The 16,734-nt window shown below is 37.2% G+C and overlaps 1 long non-coding RNA gene across 1 annotated transcript in view; it reads right to left on the bottom strand.

Moving 5' to 3' along the window:
- Positions 1-10,726: 10,726 nt before the first annotated feature.
- Positions 10,727-16,734, bottom strand: part of LOC122800995 — a 55,784-nt gene continuing 49,776 nt past the window's right edge. Inside the window, exon 2 of the long non-coding RNA XR_006364661.1 lies at positions 10,727-12,153. This is a non-coding gene — a long non-coding RNA (uncharacterized LOC122800995). The remainder of the gene's footprint in view (positions 12,154-16,734) is intronic.

The raw sequence follows: 16,734 nt of genomic DNA, 5'->3' as shown, positions 1-16,734 counted from the left end.
GAAAGGTAATAGAATGGGAAGAGGTGAAGAATTTATTTGAACTGCAGGTTAGAGATTGCCTTCCCTATCGAGGATTGATATCAGAGTATAGGCAAACAGAAAGAAATAGGGGGCTCCTAAATGAAAGACCTGCACTGGTAGAGTTTTTAATAGAATCTAGAACAGAAGCTGCCATTAGAAAATGAATAATTAGTAAAACATAAAAAATATTGCATGATAATTATAAGAATCAGTCAAATGCAACCTCCTGCACGGGGAATGTTGCACGGCACCAAATTACTCCAATAGTCACAAAAAAACAAAACGGAGCCAGCAAACTATAAATGAATCCAATATATGGATAAAATCCAACCTCTTTATTGGAAAAAAGTTATAACATTCATCAGACCGGTTCCGGCTGGTAGCAAAGCACAGCCTGCTTCAGTGAAAAAACATGAATGCATAATGTAACAGTTTAAATACTAAATTAGTTTACAACTCATTGGTCCACTCAAAAATTCTCATTTAATCCAGTTGAAAACAAAGCACTTAATTTAGTGATCCATTTATTTTCTTTCGTATCTAAAATAGCGTGCCAACCAGTCTTATTCAATTTGTTGCCCTTGATCACATCTATAATAATAAAAGAAAATTTGGCAGTATTATGTTTCAAAGTATGTTTGTATAAAGCACTGTTGATTTTCTTAGTTTTGATATTGCTTATGTGTTCTGATATATGCAATCTCAAGGGCCTCGATGTCTGGCCAACATAGAAAGACCCACAACTACATGTGGCCAGATAAATAAGCCACTCACTGCTACAATTTGCAAAAAACTGAATATCATAAACTTTAGAAGAATTCCTACTTGTAAATTGTTTAGATTTCATAATGTTGTCACAATTGACACAATGCCCACAAGGGAAACATCCAACAAGACGTTCACCAGTTAAGGTAGTTTGTACTGATTGTATGGTACTGACAGAATGTGTATGTTTGTAATGACTAAAACATGAAGCTAAATTCTTTCCTTTTCGAAAAGAAAATAAACATTTCTCAGGTATTATGTCAGATAAATCTGGGTGGCTTAATAAGATATTCCAATTCCACTGGATACTATTTATAAGTACTTTTGAATTTCTAGAATATGTAGTAACTAGCCTGATTGGCTCTGTGGTTCCCTGTTCCCTAGATTTATATGTAAGCAAATCCTGCCTTGATGATTTATTGGCCCAAATGCTAGCCTGCAGAACATGTCCCATGGAGTAGCCTCTCTCACTGAATCTATTCGTGTTCCTGAAAAGTATCATCCTTTGAGCATATATGCCGCATGCATATAAATTGGGATTTTGGTATATTTTTAACAATGTGTGGCGGATGAAAGCTGGATGCATGTCGGACCATGTTGTATTCAGGATATTTCCTGAACACCTGTGTGCTTAAAGTATCATCATTTTGTCTTGTGATTAATACATCAAGAAAAGGAATAGTATATAGATCATAATTGATAGTAAACTGTAAGCCCCACTTGTCATTCAGGTATGAAACAAATTCATTAAGGTACTCAACATCGGCCCTCCAAACCATTCAGCAGTCATCCAGATAACGTCTCCAAATATCAATTTCGGCAAGATAAATATTATGGCTACTGTTATAAATAATTTGATCCTCAATATATGCCATAAAAAGGTCAGCATAAATGGGAGCAAAAGATGCTCCCATTGCTGTACCCTTAGTCTGCCAGAAACACAAATCTTGGTAAAAGAAGACGTTATTAGTAAGGGCATGCTCTGCAAGGCCAACTAAAAGTTGTTGTTAAAGTCAGAATCATATAGATGTGCCATATTGAGCCAATGTGTCAATGCTTCTAAGCCAACCTCATGTGGGATGTTCATGTACAGAGAACTAACATCTAATGTACACATCAGTCAACCAGGTTCCAATTGTGTATCTGCAACAATCTGTAGAAATTCTGTAGTATCTTGCAGACGTGACCGGACAAAAGATAATAAAGGCTTGAGGTGCTTAGTCGGCTTAGTTGGCTGATGTGTACATTAGATGCTAGTTCTCTGTACACGAACATCCCACATGAGGTTGTCTTAGAAGCGTTGACACATTGGCTGAATATGACACATCTATATGATTCTGACTTTAACAACTTTTAGTTGGCCTTGCAGAGCATGTCCTTACTAATAACGTCTTCTTTTACCAAGATTTGTGTTTCTGGCAGACTAAGGGTACAGCGATGGGAGCATCTTTTGCTCCCATTTATGCTGACCTTTTTATGGCATATATTGAGGATCAAATTATTTATAACAGTAGCCATAATATTTATCTTGCCGAAATTGATATTTGGAGATGTTATCTGGATGACTGCTGGATGGTTTGGAGGGCCGATGTTGAGTACCTTAATGAATTTGTTTCATACTTGAATGACAACAAGTGGGGCTTACAGTTTACTATCAATTATGATCTATATACTATTACTTTTCTCGATGTATTAATCACAAGACAAGATTATGATACTTTAAGCACACAGGTGTTCAGGAAATATCATGAATACAACACAGTCCTCCATGCATCCGGCTTTCATCTGCCACACATTGTTAAAAATATACCGAAATCCCAATTTATATGCATGCGGCATATATGCTCAAAGGATGATACTTTTCAGGAACACAGACGGGATCTTACAAATAGATTCCGTGAGAGAGGCTACTCCATGGGACATGTTCTGCAGGCTAGCATTTGGGCCAATAAATCATCAAGGCAGGATTTGCTTACATATAAATCTAGGGAACAGGGAACCACACAGCCAATCAGGCTAGTTACTACATATTCTAGAAATTCAGAAGTACTTATAAATAGTATCCAGAGGAATTGGAATATCTTATTAAGCCACCCAGATTTATCTGACATAATACCTGAGAAATGTTTATTTTCTTTTCGAAAAGGAAAGAATTTAGCTTCATGTTTTAGTCATTACAAACATACACATTCTGTCAGTACCATACAATCAATACAAACTACCTTAACTGGTGAATGTCTTGTTGGATGTTTCCCTTGTGGGCATTGTGTCAATTGTGACAAAATTATGAAATCTAAATAATTTACAAGTAGGAATTCTTCTAAAGTTTATGATATTCAGTTTTTTTGCAAGTTGTAGCAGTGAGTGGCTTATTTATCTGGCCACATGTAGTTGTGGGTCTTTCTATGTTGGCCAGACATCGAGGCCCTTGAGATTGTGTATATCAGAACACATAAGCAATAAAAATCAACAGTGCTTTATACAAACATACTTTGAAACATAATACTGCCAAATTTTCTTTTATTATTATAGATGTGATCAAGGGCAACAAATTGAATAAGACTGGTTGGCACGCTATTTTAGATACGAAAGAAAAGAAATGAATCACTAAACTAGGTGCTTTGTTTTCACCTGGATTAAATGAGAATATTTGAGAGGACCAATGAGTTGTAAGCTAATTTAGTATTTAAACTGTTACATTATGCATTCATGTTTTTTCACTGAAGCAGGCTGTGCTTTGCTGCCAGCCAAAACCGGTCTGATGAATGTTATAATCTTTTTCCAATAAAGAGGTTGGATTTTATCCATATATTGGATTCATTTATAGTTTGCTGGCTCCGTTTTGTTTTTTTGTAATTATAAGAATCAATCAGAGGAGCTTAGAAAGGATTGGGAAGAGAGACAATGGGGAGATATATGTATGTCTCCCAAATATGTAACAAAGTCTAGAAGATTTAAGATCTTTGCTGGAAGTGTTTACATAGGTATTTTTATACTCCAAGTAGACTCTGAAGAATTTTTCCTCAGGTGGATAGCAAATGCTGGAGTTGTGATGGGGCAAGAAAGAGGTAGCTGGGAACATATTTGTGGGAGTGTAATTTGCTGGCAGACTTTAGGGATTCCCTATGAACCGCTTTGTCAAAGATGCTGGGTGATCAAATTGGATTGACTGGGGAGAAGATTTTTTTGAGCTATGATACAGAATCGGAATTGTCTTGACATAGTAAAGCCTTTCTGAGTCTAATTATGGTGGTTACCAAAAAAACAATTGCTAGAAAATGGAAATCAAAGTCTAATCCAACTTTACTAGAAGTAGTGAATTTAGTAACAGAGGTAAAACAACTGGATCTGGGATCTTTAGAAAAGGGATGGAGCAAACTACAAGGAAAAATGGAAACTGTGGGATCAATAAGGATTTGAATGAGGCATATAGTGCTTAACTGACAATGACTGGCTAGATTATAAGTGTTGTATAATGTTTGCAACTACAGTTGTTTCAATGGTGTCTGTGATGTATAATGTTTGTAACTAAAGTGGTGTCAATGTTGTTTTTCATTTATATAAATGTAAGATTGCCTATGTCATACATGATAATTTTTAATAAAGATATTTATTGAAAAAATGTTAATATGGATTGTTTTCTTTTCTGTTATTGTATGCATGCCTATGTCTTACATGATAATTTGATACTAGTGTTTAAAAACAAAATGAGAATTTGCTTCAGCTAACTCATAGCAAACTCTTTCTTTATCTCTATCTCGCTCTTTGTGAGACTAAGAGTGAGAGCAATACGGAAAAGAAAAAGGTTTTCCTAATTACTAGCTTCATTGTTTGTGGTGCAGCATGTATAGTTTGCTGTTTAGTATATCAGACAGTGAAAACAAGTTGCAGTTAAATAAACAAGATTTACATGTTGTACTTGATAAAGACTAAGACCTTTAGCTTTCAGAATTTCAACTTATGCGCTGTGACAACGTCAATGATACTGGCATAAAAATGCTCATCTCTTCACTCTTGGGTGCATATTTTTTTCTTTTGAGCTCATGAAGATATAATCTAGTAAAATAACTATTTTACAGTAACGTACTGTTTAAAACAACTATTTCAATAGTTACCATTTACAAAAGAGCTTGATATGCAGCCCATTTCAGACCTAATAGCAGCCTCCTTGGGGTGCTGTATGGAGCAGTATATTGAATCTTTACGAAGCTATGAGGTCCTCTACCTATATATGACATCTAAGAATACCTCTGGGCAATCTGGTATTGCCAGTACCACCCTTTATGTCAAATATTTTTATCTGCATGGAGAAGTCAGAATTTGGAACAATAGCATCGCCCTATTTTTTATATGTCCAGGCTCAAAGATATGCTGGGGAGTTGGATAGAAATGGTATTTTGCAAAGAAGAACAATGATGTCATAAGGTCAGGCTCACAGATCAGCTAGGGAGTTAAATAGTTATGATGGCTTATAGTAAACAATGATGTCATAGGCATAGGCTCATAGCTCATTTGGACAGTTCTATGGAAATGGTGGTCCATAGAAGAGTAGTGGTCACAGACACAGGTTCACAGCTCAGCTGGAGGGTTGGATGGACGTGGTGATTCATAGAAGAATCATGTCATAGGCATAGGCTCACAGATCAGTGGGAAAGCTGGATGGAAACTGTAGTTTTACAGAAAAGAAATGCTAGGCTGTTGTCAGGAATAAAATTCCTGTTTAAATTGCTACTTCATGACAAGAACACTGACTTTCAAGAAATCATTTGTGAGAACAGTAACAATATATTCTAATTGTTTTGTACTAACTGTTTTTGTCAGACATTATTTAAACTTGCCTATGTCTGTTCTTCTGTCTGCTCTATTTTATATATTTGTGTGTATTCACGTGTGAATTTCTATTATTACATACTTCTTTGAATATATTACATTTCTATTAAATCCTGTATACATCAATGCCAGAACAAAAATATAAAAAAGTGAAAGGGCATTACATCCAGTCAAAATATGTACCATGAGAAAGTAATTTGTTAAGCCCCCTCCCACTTAACTTCTGGAAGTTGAATCCCTGCCCCAATGGCTCATTAGCCCACTCATTCTCTTTCTGGCAAGGAATCTGTGGATGAGCGAAGGGTGTCCAGAACCAAGCTTGCAGCATGCTGAGCTTTTTTTTTTTTAAAAAAATCACTGTCTTCTAGAGGCAAGAGTACAGTGGTCTTGGCAATGGATCATGCTGCACGTGTGCATGACCCAGCAATCCTGCTGCCTCTGGTCTATACATGAGCTTCTTGTTTCAGTTTTCTATCAAGTATTTACTCAAGAAGTGATCTGGATCTAACAAAAAATAATAAGTCATAAATCATGTACACCACAAATCTGTCGCTGTCACGGAAACTTGGTTTAATGGCTTGTCCAAATTAAAAACACATTAAAGCAATTAAAACCAAAATGACTTGGTACTTTCCCACTTAATATCTAGGGCATCACCAGAGTAACACATTTCGAAAAATCAATGCTTTTATACACAAACAAATCACATGACTACCAATATAATGAGAATCAATTCGCCAATAATGAAGAAAATGACCCCAGTGTTATTCAAAAATAAATTAAAAACCTTCAAAAATTCAGTCAAACTCCTACAATGTTCAACTGCATAATACACCAACACCTGCTAGCCCTTGAGGAAATAAATGCAGTGCTGTGAACATACAAATTACATATAAAATATGTATTTATAAAAGCATGAAAAGACTTGCTGAGACATGCTCCTAGCTAGACCAAACCAATAATGAGTTGTATAAAATTAGTAAAAATCATAATCCAATCCAATGAAAAGTATGCTGCTCTTAGATTCAACACACTAGCTATAGAGCAACAATCATTAGTTCCTGGAAACACCCCGGCATTGTCTTAATTGCCACATTGTTTCTCTCCATTCTAATACTGTCTTAGGATCCCCCCTCTCTCATTTGGAATAACCTTATCAATAACAAAAAATACAAATCTTTTGAAATTAGCACAAGTCAAACTATGGGGATATAAGGCATTTGTTGTCTTCTTTTTTTAATATCCCTCATATGTTTAGCAATTCTGTCCTTTAGTTTGTGAATGGTTTTCCCTACATAAAACTCAGGGCAGCCCACCACACATGTTGCATTATAAAAATCATCTTAGTATTGCAATTGCAGTAACCAGGGCACATGATGGTTCTATTGTATCCCTCTATGGCAACATATGGACTGTTGTTAATAAATTTACAGTACTTACACATACCACACTTGCACATACTAGATTTATAATGTAAAATTTGGTTATTTTTCTGCTCTTAAAATAAGCCACTGCCTTTTAACTTTTAATGGGGCTGTACTAAACATTGTACCCACCCCAGTCAGCAATATAGGAGTATATCTATTTGCATGTTTTTTTCATGATATCATTCCTAATCCTTGTTAAAAGCTTCAGTGGGTAACCTGTATCCTTGAACAACTCAATCAAATAGGTTATTTCAATCTTAAACCTTTCATTATCACTCATCAGCCTGGATAGTCATACCATTTGCCCTTTTATCACACTTTTCTTTTGATGAAGTGGGTGGCAACTATCGAAATGAAGCAGTGTGTTAAAGTACATCTTTTTTCTAAAAATGCTGGAGCCAAGCTTTCTACTCTCAATCTGCTTGTAAAGAAGTATATCAAAAAATGCTATTTCTAGGGCATTAACCATATAGGTAAACTACAAAAAGGTGGTAGTGTTACTGAGGTAATTAACAAAAGAATCCACCCTATGTTACCTCACCACAAAATTAATATATCATCCAAAAAATGTACAAATCAAATAATATATTCCATAAATGGGAAAGTGAATACAAAACATTTCTCCCATTCAGTCAAAACTAGGTTTGCGTAAATAGGGGCACATTTCACTCCCATAGCAACTCCCAAAACTTGTTGAAAACACTTACCTTCAAAATAAAGGAATTTGTTATTCAAATCTATTTCCATAAGTTCTGGTATCAGATTTCTTTTGACATTATGCAATCCTTCAACATTAATAAGTTTATTATTAAAATATTCTGAACCTATATCATGTGGAATAACTGTATATATAAAATATAGTCTTCATCCACACGAAGATCCCTCAATACTTCTAGACAATGCCATGAGTCCCTTAGAATGTATTTATTGCCTTTAAGGGCTTCCTTGCAATAGATATCAATATATGCTGCTAAGGGTTCAGTTTTAGAATTCTTTGCTGCCACAATTGGTCTAAACTGTGGGTTATTCATGTCTTTATGAATTTTATGAATTCCAAAAATTGTTGACATTACAGCTGTTTCAACTGTTAAATAACCAAATTCAGTCTCATCAATTATGTCTTGACAAAGTTGATCATACAACCACCAATCAATTTTTGTATAAGCCCTATTGATTTCATTAATAGACACTCAAACTTTTTCATCATTTAGTACCTCATACATTTTGGACACATAATCCACCTGTAACATAAACACAGACCCCCCCCCCCTCGTCGGGCTTCATAATTTTACACTCTTTTGACTCAGACAACAGTTTTAAACAATTCCTTTCATCTACTGATAAACTGTCATTAAACATAATTCTTTTTTTTAATAACTTCCCCAATTCACCCTCGCATGTTTGTTCAAATACATTAATAATGGCGCTAGCAGGAGGCATAAATGCACCCCTTTTTTAGTAATTAAATTATTGTCTAAGACAGAATTAAGTTTGGTGAGACAGAAACAAGTTCAAGTTGAGCTGTCTAGTGTGTATCTTTAAATTTCTCAAAACTTTCACTATATCAAGCCTGTAGCTAGGAACAAAGGTAAAACACTTCAACAAGCTAAAATGCCCTTCACTGATGTTCATCTCACTAGAATTATAAATAGAAAAAAACATCTTGACATAAAAGTTTTACAGCAACAGTTTCAAAATATTCAGTTTGATCAACTACCTTAATTAACGTTGTTTCCCCTGTCGATTCATCATAACATAAGAATTCCTCCTCACCTTCATTGGAGAAGAAGTCCATCGATCTGTTTGATTTCAAGAATTTGGCTGTCTCTGATTCAAATTCCTGTTCATTAAGTGTTACGACCATCTTAATGGGAGAAGGGGCTCTAAAAATACTCAGGCTGGTTCCCACATCTCTGGACTTCATTGTTATCGATAGCTGAGTTGGAGTCTATAAATCTGGTGTTACTTTCAGTAACCTGGTCATTATTAAAATTACCACTACCCTTAGGGACAGGATAGGCCTTCTTGTTAGCATATTTGGCTGTGTCTCTGTGTAATTTTCTCTGCTTTTCTTGAAGTTGTCTTTAACAAATCTTTCTAGATCAATAAAAATCTTATCACATTGAACCTTATTAAACTCAAATAAGTCATTCATAATACTTAAATTTAAGTCACTAATCTCTTTCTGCAGCTGTAATAATCTACATTCGGTGTCACGGATAATAATTTTCATAATATCCTTACCTGTTTGATCAAACCACTCAATGAGTTCACCGTGCATCACAGAACCAGCCTGGGTACCAACAGGAGATTTCCATAAGCATAAACCCCTCGGCATTTGTAACTCCAAGGAACGGTTTAAAAACATATTATCCATTTGTAGCATCTTAAACTTTTTGTCAACTTCTCCAAGGTACGCAGCTGTGTATGGAATTTACCAAAACCGTCTCCTCATAATGGGGGAGTTAAAAACTTTGGTGTACCAAAAAATGTATTTAAATCAAATTGAGTGGGGATTGTGAAAGTGTTTTGTACAAATTTTCGATTCATACACACCCCACCAGTACCACTGGTTCCATGTGACTTGTTTATGTATAAAAGCATTGATTTTTCGGTATGTGTTACTCTGATGATGCCCTAGATATTGTTAAGTGCAAAAGTACTAAGTCATTTTGGTTTTAATTGCTTTAATGTGTTTTTAATTTGGATGAGCCATTAAACCAAGTTACCGTAACAGCGACAAATTTGTGGTGTACATGATTTATTATTTTTTTGTTAGTTGTACCACTTTGTTTCGAGTGTTAAGTGATCAGTACCTCCCTCCATGGAGAAATGCAAATCAGGTGACGCAGTTCTGTTACTCTTGCTGGTCTTTTGCTAACTAGGCTATTTTCACCCTTAGGTCAACAATATTATATGCAAGCAGTAATTAGGCAATTAAAAATACATTTTATAATTTTGTTTAAACCAAAATTTGTTACTTTGCCAAAGATGATTATACATAACAAATCCATCAAGCCTGATAGAAAAATATATTGCATTTGCTAAATGTTACACTTAAAGCCAAAATATGATCATCTTACATCTGGCAAGACACTCAAAAAACAAAAATACAGCAGTGCCACACATAGTAATTTCAATTCCTCTTGATGTTTCAGGCCTGACTAATTTTAATTGCTTTTACTATTAAAAATAAAATCCCATTGTCTAGTGCTCTTACTAGTAGCCCCTTGCATAGAGATATCGCTGATTGCATAAAAAGTATTCTTCCTAGGCTCCTACAATGGTCATATATGTGTTTGGATTCCAGAACCAGCGTTATACCCCCACTCCAGTAAGCAGCAGGCTACTAGCATCTTCATGAAAGAATAACTCCTGAGCTCTTCTGCCATGTCAGTCTTGAGCAGAAATAGTTTGCTTTACCTTAGACTTCCTCTACACATCATGAGAGCTACTAAACCATGCAATGTACTCTCTGCATGTGTATAAATATCATGAGACATTTTTCTGATATAATAAGAGTGGTAGAGAGGGAGGAACACAAAGAAAAAAAGAAAGAGAGGCAAAACTAGAAAACGACACCCCAAAGAAAGACTAATTCTGTTTCAAATGTGGCTCTACAAACTTGTAACTCTTGGCAATGTTTATTGTTTGCACTGCTGATAAAAAAAGAGACAAAAAAGAACACAGTACACATCTTTATTTCTTCACACATAGTTAATACAGGAGCATGGTATCCATGCTAATGATGTTTGTTTTCATGGTTTGTGCTCTGCTGGACAAGAAAACCTTTTTTGTCTATCATAGACACGTCTTTTAAGTTCACAATCAGTTGTCATTTACTACTAAAGTGTATGGAACATTTTAACTTTCTAAAGTATGCTTGTTCGCATGAGATCTTGAGGCAGCTTCCTTTGTCTTAATGATGTACACATATTAGGTGTGTACCACACACCTTCAAAAGTGACTGAGTTATAACAAATAGTAAATGTAGGCTACAGAAGTCCTTAGTAACAGACATTTGTCACTGAAGATGAAAAATATGAATGGAGATTTTCTTTCTGCAATACATAGAAACACACAATAAAACATTACATGGCTTTTCCAATTTACACATCTCTTGCGCTAAGATTAGACCTATGCCAGATATATTAGTGCATAAATGATTTTAGTGTATGGCAGGATTATTGCAAGAATACTGTAATGAAAAATCTCACATAATGTGCACTATCATTTAATGTACTAATATTAAACAGTAGAAATATCTAAATTCAGAAACAGAAATTGTAAGAGCACTATTTTATTAAGAATAATGAAATAACTGATTAAGACTATGAAAAATGAAAGTTTCATAACGATACAGTAAATACCTGTGCTGCAAAATAAAGTGTGATCTTTGGCAAGTTATTTGGGGAGACGTGTTTAGTTTTCAGTGCTACATGGGCTTGATATACTCAGATTCTGTCCAGTTTTTGAAAATCATATTATTTTTTCACTGATGACCATTCTAGACCAAAAAAGTCATATATATGTAATGCAGTGTAAATGTCGTGCTCTGTAGTAATGTCGTACATACCATTAAATAACAATTCTCCATTTGTATATTTATAAATAAGACAGCTAGAAAAAATATTTGTGCTCATTTTAACAGTTCTATACAATACAACCCTTTGCCACATGCCTAATATACAAAACATATATACCTTAATGACTTCAAAATATTCATTTCTTAGTACACAACGCTTTATTAAGTCTGTTTACAATTGTCCAATTATTTTACTGAATTTCCACCAGTTTCCCCAGTGGTCTTCATTGAAATGTATTTTTTCTAAAATGTACAAACCAGATTTATTTGTAAACTTGCATCTACTAAAACACAATATTTTTAGCAAACTACTGCATTACACTGAACCACTGTCACATAACTTCAAATACAGTTTGGAACAATCTGGGCATTAACTTCATTTTAGCCAAACTCAAGAATCCAGTCAAAGAGGCTTATTGTGGGTCCTTCATGTTGTTCTTGCTCTTTACAGTACTGTATTATAGCACGAAAAAGGTCCCCAACTTTCCAGGCCTTGCGATGAACCAGGTGGACAACATGTAGAAACTAGCACAAAAAAGGGCAATAACAGTTAGTGCTATTTATTGGTTTATTTACAAATTATAGATTTTTCATCTAAACCAACCACTGATAAATGTTTGTTCTTTACACATTTCTGAAATTAAGTAAGGATACTATGAAGTTTTTGGACAGCTTTGAAAATAACTTTTTGAAAGCAGCAGTTTTCTCAATAATTTATAAATGTAAGACATTTTTTATTCATTCTTCATTCAAAGTGATACATATTTTATTTTTATTCATATTGAATGGTGTAATGTGTGAATTATTATGATTATTATTATTTCATTTTGGACAAAACTTCTCAACAGTGCACTTATTGCATTGAAGTTTATTTATGTTAAAGTTTTTTTGTTATCTCTGGAAAATAACTCTTTTTATTTATAAGAAATGTTCATTTCACAACAAGAATGCCACAAAATATTCAGTAGATGAAAAATAACATAAAAAAGAACAACTGACCAAGGAATAAGAAGGTAGGATTTACCGTAAGGCTGTGCTACAAAAACTTTTAACATGCTACGGTCACTGCTTAAAAATATTTATGGGTATATGACAATATCAATAAGTCATTAAAATCCATCCCGTTAAAGAGAAACAATCACCAAGCCTGGTATTTATAAATATATATATATATTCCTATTACAAGAACGAAAGTTCACTACTTCAAACTTGTAATAAGAAACCTCACTTCTGCGAAAGTTCACTTTAACGAAAGTGAACTTTTGCATAAGTGCACTTCACCGAAAACACCGCAGTACAGTGGAGGACATAAAAAAACAAGCTATGTCCTCCACTATGGTGCGATAGTCACGGACCTTAGGGTTAGGGCATGGGTTAGGGTAAGGGGATAATTAGTAAAGCTATCCCCTTACCCTAACCCATGCCCTAACCCTAAGGTTCGTGACTATCGCACCATAGTGGAGGACACTGCTATGTCCTTCGCTGTGCTGCAATCGTCACGGACCTTAGGGTTAGGGCACGGGTCATGGTAAGGGGATAGCTATCCCCTTACCATGACCCGTGCCCTAACCCTAAGGTCCGTGAGTACTGCACGGAAGTTCAGTAAAACACCCATTCGTTGTACTGAACTTTGCGGAAGTGCACTTTTGGTTAAGTGCACTTTCACTGCAGTGTGCATTCCATACACTATTTCGAATTAATGAAAATTCGATCTAGTGTATGGAACCCATATATATATATATATATATATATATATATATATATATATATATATATATATATATTATATGGTGTCTCCTTGTTCTTCAGTCATATATGCTGTAATGTAACCATATATTTAGAGCAGACAGTTCTGTTTACTGAACTGAGAAATTGCAGCCAAAGGCTATACCCATCATTCAATACATTTTTTTCTTATTTCTTGGGTAGATCAGCTTGCTAGAATTAGATTTTCCACTGTACTGTCTTGTTACTTGTCATACTGATCTCAAATGTACCTTTCTGGCAACTACATTTTAATCAAACTATTGAAGATAACAACCACTCAAATTCAGCGAAACACGGGTCCTGTATACTCCACTAAGAATGACCAAACCACACCAGTGAGTAAGCTGTAAAATGCTTTAATTTTTATATTAAGTGTACAAAGATAAAATCCACTTTTCATCAAGATAGTATCCCAACTTCTTCAGAAAGCAATTGTAAATTACTACAGCAAGTGTCTTAAATATATTAAGGCAAATCACGTGATATTCTAATTAAACCTTAAAGTGGTAAAAATACTCACATTTGTGTTTTCTTCAGGTTACCTTTGCACATGCTACCCTAGTAGTGTGATTGCCATGGTGATTACCAACAAATAGGGCCAATGGGGAACAACATACTGAAGGTGTGTATGTGTGGGTGTACTGCTACTGATTTCATAGCACTGGCATATATGACTGCACACGTGGGAAATGCCAGGTAAGACATGTGCAATGTGTCACAGGCAACGTACATGCGAACAGGACAGACAGTGACGTTCTGTTATGTGTAAACTTGACATCCGTATCGTACGCTATGCAGATGTCACTAGGAGTCCACAGAAGCACTGTAACTCTGCATTGCAGGTGGAAGCAGTGTTCCAGGGAACCCCAAGCGAACATGCAAGCAAACATAGCTACAGTAAGCAGGGCTGGAAGTAGTCCATTGTACAACAAAGAAGGGGTAACACTAACAGTAGGTAACAGTGCAAATATGTAGGCACTATCATCATGTACCCAGGAATGCACAGCGCAGATGCCCATGGTAGAACTGATATTATGTCATAGTTAATTGTGATTTGGATTACATTGGTATTGCACACATATCAACATGCGCAAACATCCACATTGCATAGTCGTAGTGGACAACTTGCCACCATTACTGTACATGTCCATCATTGCGTATCACTACTTGCATTAGCTTCCCCCCTGTGCTACCCATGTATGTGGCTATCTGTTGACATCCTTACCACCGGTATGCAATAATGTGCAGCTGTTACACTTTGGTACGTACTATGGGTGCAGATACCAATTCAGGACAGTAATACGGTTACTGCATCAGGCATGCTGGGATATACACACAGTCATATCAGCACACTGTACTGTTACCAACATGATACTACTAATATACTTCTATGTAGTCACCCTGTGCATCAGCAATGTGTTTCCCTGTTCCTGCACTGATGGAGATTGCAGGAGGTGGCACAGTTTCATCATATGCACAGGGTGTGAATTAGGTATGCCTGAGTCTGCCACTGATACCACCGATTGACATGTGTATGTGTGTTGGTGAGGGACAGCAGTACAGGGTGGGGCACTGTTGGTGCAGTGTGTGCATGTATGTGGTAGTCCTAGGTGTTAACATTTCACATGTGTGTATGCACGCACACAGTTCCACCTCATGGCTGCCATATACAGGGGTTTGTGGACAGCCACAGACTGCACCTGGCAGGTCACACAGATCAGTGTCTGTGGGCACGGACACTGTACCTGTGCCTGGCAGGGGTGCTACGGACCGTATCCGGTACTAAGCCAGACTGGGTACTGTCATCAGAAGCGGGAGTGTGTTGACTGGACACAGGTCCCTGTTGGGACTGTCCAGAGCCACGTGTACATGGTCTCCTGGGGCGTTCCGATGACAGCACAGACCCAGCATTGCTGGGGCTGCTGCTGGCACTACGGGGGCATGCGCGGGCCTGTTGTCATCCGCGCCGACTGCCAGCTGCTACTGTTGCTGGCATACGGCCACATCGACGCCGCAACCGCCCACCATTGCCCTGGCTCATGGACATGTGGTTGTGGAACTGCTGTAATATGTCCCCACAACGTCTGTCTATGACATCGGTGAAATTACAGATAGCATCCGTGATGGCACGCATACTGTCAGTCATGGCTGTGCGACATGCTCTCAGCTCCATCAGACCCTGTCTGGTGTACCTTTCCATACGCGACTGTGCCTGCATGACAGCCCAAAACATAGCTGAGGTTGACAGACCTCTTTGGGCACATCTGTCAGAGACAGTACGCCCACGGATACTCCCACGAGAACCCATGGGCAACTGTCTGCATGGTACCATCGCAGGACCCTGCCCATGGCTGCTGTGTGGGGAAGCATGTGCCACAGATACCACATTACCCTGGTCAATGCCCACTGTATCCTGTCCATCACCTAGAGGCAAAGGTGACATAGGATGTACTGGCATGATGACTGTGCACAATGATGGGGTTGACAGCTGTGTACTGTCAATTGACTGACCGATGGTGGACCCTGACACACCTTCCTGTGCCATTACACAGATATCATCATTACCAGTACCTGTGGCACCATATTCAGGTTCCCTGCTGCAGGACACCAGAGCAGCACCAGAACCTGTGGGAGGAAGACAGGAAACACAGTTTACAGTGTCCACACAATTTTACCAGTAATGCACTTATGCACACATGCACATATGCACATGTGGACACATGCACACATGCACACATGCACACATGGACACAGGCACACATGCACACAGGCACACATGCACACATGCACACGTGCACACTTGCACACTTGCACACATGCACACATGCACACATGGACACAGCACACATGCACACATGCACACATGCACACATGGACACGTGTACACATGCACACATGCACACGTGGACACAGGCACACATGCACACATGCACACGTGGACACAGGCACACATGCACATCCTGCAGTATACACACAGAACACTACTGAGTTACACTAGTATTACTAGCACTATCAGGACTATTATAGGTATTGTTAAACACACTCACCAGCATGGATGGCTTGCCTTGCTGTAACACTGGAGGGACCTGCAGAAATGAGGAGATTAATGTCAGTGGGTACAACTGTGCCATTGATACTGCATATGATACAGTGCAGTAGTACACCAGTTGCCTTTCACACATCAGCTGCTGATATTGCCAATATCACACCTGCACAATTACATACTATGTTGACAGCTACATACCACGGACACACCTTACACATGCATAAACTAACAGTGTACAGAACAGTCAAGTGTACATATGGCATATTACCTGCATGCTCCATGTCGTGCTGCTG

This window comes from Protopterus annectens, chromosome 4.part1 (assembly GCF_019279795.1).
Source record: "Protopterus annectens isolate FY-2018-M chromosome 4.part1, PAN1.0, whole genome shotgun sequence".
NCBI lineage: Eukaryota > Metazoa > Chordata > Ceratodontiformes > Protopteridae > Protopterus > Protopterus annectens.
Note: the sequence above shows the minus strand (reverse complement) of the source record. Positions and strands in the feature narration are given on the sequence as shown.